The sequence below is a fragment of the Bubalus bubalis genome, chromosome 3, assembly GCF_019923935.1.
Source record: "Bubalus bubalis isolate 160015118507 breed Murrah chromosome 3, NDDB_SH_1, whole genome shotgun sequence".
In the NCBI taxonomy this organism is placed as follows: domain Eukaryota; kingdom Metazoa; phylum Chordata; class Mammalia; order Artiodactyla; family Bovidae; genus Bubalus; species Bubalus bubalis.
The window spans coordinates 27,092,601-27,099,912 of NC_059159.1; the positions used below are offsets into that span (position 1 = coordinate 27,092,601).

General features: G+C 43.8%; 1 pseudogene; it reads right to left on the reverse strand.

Annotated features, from left to right (window-relative positions):
- Positions 1-2,922: 2,922 nt before the first annotated feature.
- Positions 2,923-7,311, reverse strand: LOC102397142 (annotated as a pseudogene).
- Position 7,312: the final 1 nt, after the last annotated feature.

A 7,312-nucleotide genomic window follows, 5' to 3' on the forward strand; every position in this document is an offset into this window, starting at 1 on the left:
GAAACTCATGCCTGTTTATTATGTTACAGAGATTCACACGGTACACAGTGCACACCAGGAGGTGCTGAATATAAACCAACTCATGCTTACATTGACCTCAGAGTGAACTGGAACTCTGCTTGAGTTACATTTTCACTTGTCCCCCAATACAAACTTTCATTCTCAGCATGGTACTCCAACTGAAACTGATGTGCAGAGTAATCCTGGAATTGGGCCCTTCAGCACAGTTCAAGTGACAGGGGAGTAGATAGTAGCCTCTTTTTTTTTTTTTTTTTAAATAGCAGTTCAAAAAGCTTGGTAGTGAGTGCACATCAAAATCTGTGAGTTCTCTTTGTAAGGATTTATTTGTTAAATTACCCATGTGCCTTACAATAACTATCGAATCAACGAACATAAATATTTTCTTAAAAACCTCTGGTGCCTGCATGCTAAGTCACTTCAGTTGTGTCCAACTCTTTGCGACCCTACCCACTGTAGCCCACCAGGGTCCTCTGTCCATGGGATTCTCCAGACAAGAATACTGGGGTGGGTTGCCATGCCCTCCTCCAGGGGATCTTCCCGACCCAGGGATCAAACCCACGTCTCTTCCATCTCCTGCATTGGTAGGTGGGTTCTTTACCACTAGCATCACCTGGAAAACCCTAAACAACCTCTACTTATCTCTAACTCCAGTATTCTGCTTGTTATTCTCACATTAACAAAACAAAACTTTCTCCGCAAACAAAACCTTTACCCTGGCCATAACGGAATGCAGCCTGATGGTTATTTATTTCCATTTATCTACACTTTGGTCTCTAGAGAATGATCTTAACTCCCTGGGTGTATCAGACATGCATTGTTTGCCAGGCACTATTCTAGGCACTGAAGATCCTGCTGCAAAGAAATCAGAGTCCCTTATTTCAAAAAACATGCAGTCTAGCCAGGGAGACAAGACAAATAATAGGATGTGATAAACATTATATATACTAGAAGTCCTATGGCATATAGGATAGTGGTTGTGAGTATGGAGATTATAAACAGAATGCTTTGGCTTGTATACCAGTTTTGCCTCTCATATCATCTTCGATCAGTTTCTTAACCTTTCTATGCCTCAAATTCTGCATCTCCAAATAGAGATGTTAATAGTAGCACCTACTTTGCAGGATTGTTCAATGAATTGAATGACTATGTGTAAAGTCTGGATGTTGAAAACACTCTGTGGTGTATTACAACAAGGTTGAGTCAAGGAAAATAGCATCTGATAGCATAGGAGGATAAGTGGTGGTCAGGAGACAAAGGTAACACCCAAGTTTCTGGCTGGGCAGATCGTAGTGCCATTCACTGAGATTTGGATCAAAGAATGAAGAGAAAGTTTGGGGTATGTTGACGAATTCATTTTTGAATCAGTTGAACTGAGCTTTCTGAAAACATTTAATTACTGCTGATATCAACATTTACCCACTGCCAGACACTATGGTAAATGCTGTACATGAATTGTCTCAGTTATTAATAGTTCTCACAACAGCCTTTTAAGTCAGCACCATCATTATTATCTGAAGCATAGAGAGGTAAGTAACTTGCCCAGTACTGTACAGTTTAGTGACAGAGCGAGGCTGTAAAGTCAAGAAGTTCAATTCTAGAGCCCATGCGTTCTTTCCTGATTTTCATTTGCGTGGAGATGCCTCGTAACAACAGTAAGCCCGGTAAACAGTCATGAATATGGGTATCATATTTCAGAAGGAGTTCTGGGCTGGTGATTTGGACTTGGTAGTCATCAGCAAAAGGAACTAACTAAAGTCATGGGGACAGAACTGGTGGCCCCAAGACAGTATGTTGAGTGTCAAGAGAAGGCAGCCAAAGACAACCAAAGACAACCAAAGACACCCAAAGAACACCCAATATTTTATTGATGGACAGAAAAGGAGAAATCCTCAAATGAGACTGACGAGGAGCAACCGGAATAGTAGGAAAAAAGCAAAAGAATGAGAGGGTTTGGCAAAAAGGGAGTGATCCACAGGGTTAAATGCTGCGGACAGGGCAAGAAAGAAAGGACTGAAAAGTGTGAATAGATTTAACCACAAGGAGATTGCTGGTGACCATGGAGACAGAAGTGGTAGGGATGGCACCCATACTATAATGGGCACTGCATCACCCCAGTAAAGCTGTAGGGTTTGTCACACGCATCAATAAATCTACATGGCTGTTTTCTGCACTCCTCTTCCACGGAATTTATTTTACACCTGTTGTACCAAACAGCAAGTTAGACACTGACATACAAACTTCCTAAATAGATAAAGCAAAGACAAAAGCATTTCTCTTATTAGAAACAAGATATACCATCACTTATAGCTTCCCTGGTGGCTCAGCGGTAAAGAATCCACCTGCGATGGAGGAGACGCAAGTTTGATCCCTGGGTCAGGAAGATCCCCTGGAGGAGGGCATGGCAACCCACTCCAGGATTCTTGCTTGGAGAATCCCATGAACAGAGGAGCCTGGCAGGCTGCAGTCCATAGGGTCACAAAGGGTCAGACGTGACTGAAGCCACTGAGCACACATCGTTCTTTAAACATTATTGTACTTTAACTTTCATAATTTGACAATGCATTCATGAAATAATTTGTTGACACCTAGTTTTTTTAAATTTTATTTATCTAGTCATTTATTTTTGACTGTGCTGGGTCTTTGTTGCTGCTTGAGGACTTTCTCTAGTTGTGGTGAGTGGGGCTACTCTCTAGTGGCACACGGGCTTAATCATCCCACAGTATGTGGAATCTTCTTGGAGCAGGGATCAAACCCGAGTCCTCTGCATTGGCAGGCAGATTCTTAACCACTGGACCACCAGGGAAGTCCATAGACACAGTTTTCACAGACAAATTAAAAAACACATTTTAGACATGAATGTCCTGGTTTATCAGGTTAAGAATTTCACAAACATTACTTATGTTAACAGAAACAGTGGAGCTGGAGTGTACTGTGCCATCTCCAAGCTGCATAACGAGAACCACCAGTGGTACTATGAAACTTGTCAGCCTTTCCAAGGCCATGGTTCTTTAAACTTGTGGATGTCAACCCTTGTAACTCCCTGTGCTTTTGGACTGGTTTGGTGATCCACTGGGTGTTAGAATTTCTTCTGGTAGCTTTATGGAATGAGGATAACCTCAAAGAATCTGTCTGTAGAATCTTCACCAACCCAGTAAGAATCCAGGACTCTCAGAGCCCCACAGTGGCATCCAGCTCACTCCTCCACGATAGAATGAAGGCTTCAAGCAAACTTTAGCCAAGATAATCAGACTTGCTGTAACTGGCACCCTTAGGCACGTGTGGCCAACACAGCTCACAGGAATCTGATACGTGACATAACCTTGCTTGGTCTTGTGTCCCAGTCTGCATGCTTTATGAGGCCGGGTGGGATGGAGGGTCCTGCGGGGTGCAGAGAGCAGGCAGTACTGCCAGCAGCCCACCTTGAGGAGAAAGTGCATTGCATAGGACTGCTTCTTCCTCCATAGCTCCTGGATATATCTGTAAGTGCCTATTTTGGCTTCCCTTTGAGATAAACTGATGGCTGCCACCAGACGGAAAGGGAGAAACTTTCATTTAAAAGAAAAAGACTGATAATTGCAATATCATGTGACCAACCCCAAAATGTACAAGGTAAAATGGCAGCACAAAGAAGATGATCAGTTGTTGTCTGTGACAGGCAGAGAATGAGGCTCCAGATTGGCTTTACAGAACTGGTGATGCTTGGTGTGTGACCTGAGAAAGATGGGTAGGTGTTTCTGGGGTGAGGAAAGAGCATTCCATGTCTAGAGCCGTGTAATGTGATGTGGGAGGAAGCAGGGGTGTTCAGGGTGTGAGGGAACAGTAGCAAAAAGTTGGAGAAGCAGGTAAGATCATGGATGACCTTGGTGTTTCAATTTTAGATGGGGGCCCATTGAAGGATTTTGAGCAGGGAAGAGACATAACCAGGTTTACATTTAAAAAGATTGAGGCAGCAAAGCAAATGGAGGATGGCGTCGTGGGACCACAGAAGGCTAGGAAGCATTAGTAACTGTGGCTTTGTTTCTATATTTGTTCCCCAGAGCTGTCAAAACAAAGTATCAGAGATTTGGGTGCTTAACAGAAATTTATCCTCTCGCAGTTCTGGAGGCTGAAAGTTCAGGATCAAAGTGTCAACAAGGTTGATTTCTCCTGAAGCCCCTCTCCTGGGTTTACAGATGGCTGCCTTCTCACTATGCCCTCACATGACCTTTCCTCTTTGTGTGTGCCTACCCGGTGTTTCCAAATTTCTTCTTATAAGGGTACCAGTCAGATTGTACTGGGGCCTATTTGAACTTTATTACCTCTCTAAAGGCTCTGTTTCCAAATGCAATCACATCGTGAGGTCCTTTTGTGGACTCTGAGAATTTGAACATATGAATTTGCCTGTGTTTGTGGTAAGGCACACAATTCAGTCCATTACACTTTGCATTAGCAACATACATGGGAAGGGGTCTGCGCACCACACACTGATAAGGTTGTTTTTCATCTCATCATCAGAAAATAACCAACTCATATAATCTATAAAAGTTATGTATAAACTGGGCATTGTGATTTGTTCATAAGACTACTTTTGGGAATTCCCTGGTAGTTCAGTGGTTAGGACTCTGAGCTTCCATTGCAGGGGACATGGGTTGTTTCCCTGGTTAAGTAACTAAGATCCCACATGCCGCAGGGTATGGCAGAAAAAAACACAAAACTTTTTTTCTCTGAATCCCTGATGCCCAGTAGTTGATGCTGGTACTGGTTGAACTGGTTGAATGAAAAAGGCAAATGAGTGAATTCGTTATCAGCAGTGGTAATACACACTGAACTGTGGCTGCGGCTGCCCTTAGAGTCTACAAAAAACAAAGCTATACAGTAAGACTTGCCTAGGATGGGACAGGGTGGGAGCGCTTGCCTCTGAGATCCAAAGCACGGTATTTTCCTTTTATTACATTTGAAATTATCGTTACATTTTTGTCTTCCATGGATCAGGAGCTCTCTGACAACCAGGTCTTACACATCTGTCTATATTCTTGGCCACTAATGCAGTTTCTGGCACGATGCACATGCGCCATTGAAGTCTGCGCAATGAATGAGGGAATTAGAAGTTCAGTGGTTAGGTTAACACTTTGGGTGCCAGAGTGGAGCCCAGATTAAAACCCTTCGTCAGGAACTTGAGATCCTGAAAGCTGCGTGATGCAGGCAGAAAAAAAAAAAGTTTTAGTGAGCAGAGGCTGTAACTCTGCACTCAGGTTTTATAAGTCCTGTTTGTAGTTCAAGACGTATGCTTTTTTCCCCTTTTGGTGGTCGTGGCAGTGGTAAACCTACCAAAATGCTTCACTGAGAAAACAGCAGCCATCAACTGAAAACTTCCTCATCCCACTGCTACATCTACAAACTGGTTTCTTTTTCCTTCTGTAGGTTTAGTGGAGAATAGGTCCTTTTATTCTAGGAAAGGCCAATATGCCCTGGAGCCTACACTATCACCTTCCCTTCCTAAGAATTTGGAACTTTAACTATTCTCTTATCTTCTACCTTCTCCAACACTCAGTTCAGTTCAGTTGCTCAGTCTTGTCGGACTCTCTGGGACCCCATGGACTGCAGCACGCCAAGTTTCTCTATCACAAATTCCCGGAGCTTGCTCAAACTCATGTCCATCGAGTCGGTGATGCCATCCAACCATCTCATCTCCTTTGTCGTCCCCTTATCCTCCCACCTTCAATCTTTCCCAACATCAGGGTCTTTTCCAATGACTCAATTCTTTGCATCAGGTGACCAAAGTATTAGTCTCCAACACGAAACATATTCTAATTTCCCATATTAAAAAAGCCTTCCTTAACTCATACCTCCTTTCACTTCTCACCCTGTCTTGCTCTTTCCCTTTAAAATGAGTTGTCCATCTGCCATTTTACCCCCTCATTGTCTCTTCATTCTTTGATCCATTTCAGTCTGACTTCCAGCTACAGATCCAGTGAATTCTTTTTAGTCTTCTCATGCCAGACCTTTGGCAGACTTCTACAATGTTGGTGCTTTCATCTTCTTCCCTGATTATAGTCTTCAGACTTTCCTCTTACATCTTCGGCTTCTCTCTTACGTCTTTGGCTTTCCTTTCACAGCATCCTATGCTGGTTCCTTCTCTACCCCTTTAAAGCAGCATCTCTCAAATGTTTGGCATCTTCAGCACACTTAATGAGAACCCTGCCAGTTTCAGGGTTACTTAAAACAATGATGAACATTGCTTCGTGTAATGAAATGGCCTTGTTATATACCATGCTCTCTGCCTTGGATTATTTTCTGTCCAATTTGCTTGGCTGGAGAGCCATCATCTTTTAGGTCTTAAGTTATTTCCACAGACAGTCCTCTCTGTTACTCTTTGACACAACCCTATTTTCCCTCCATTACGATCATAATTTTTGTTGTTGTTTAGCTAATGATTAAACTTAAAATGTGTTGGGTCTGTGCCACGTGTCTCACGTGTCATTTTCACAGTAACATGTTATGTATGTAGGGAGGTATTACTATAAATCCTAATTTTACAGACCGAGAAAGGAAGGCAGAGTGGCAGAGCTGGGATTACCAACCTAGACGATCTGTCTTTAGAGTCCATACTCTAAACGGTGCTCGAGTACTTAATACTAAAATTTATGTTGATTTATTTATATAGTGACTGTCTCACTCTCTAATCCTCAAGGTCTGTGACAGCAAACACCGTGTCTGAAAAGTTCGGAGCTTAGCTTCAGGAGTTTACCTGGTACATGGTAAATACTGATATTTGTTCAGTAAATGAATCAGTAATTAAAAAGAAGATTCCGGTCTGGGAGGCATACTCCTCCCTAAACTCCTCGTGACCTTGTAGAAACTGCCTTATCTCTTCCTGCCTTGTTAATCTGGGGAGTCGGAGTGGGAGGACTAACCCAGGTAGAAGAAGCGACAAGCTCAGAGGCTAGAAGAATGGAGTCCGAATACGGCAAGAGTGCTCATCTTCCGTTTCCTCCACTAGAAGACGCCACAGAGAGCACCGCGTGAGATAAGTGATACGCTACCCGCTACCCTTTTCTCCATTTCAGAGTGGTGGTGAAGCTTCGAGATGTAGGCTCCTACGTCTGTGAAAGAGAATGGGCAACGCAAGCCCACGGAGGAGAGCAGCGGACTCGGCCACCGTGAGTAGCCTTGGCGCAGCATAGGACGGTGCCGACGTGCAGAGACGGAGTCCCGGCCTCGGCAGGCTCCGCCCCCGGGCCGGCGGAAGGGGCCGGCTCTCAACTCCCAGGTCTGGGCGTGTCCCCGCCGGCGCACGCGCGCGAACGGCATG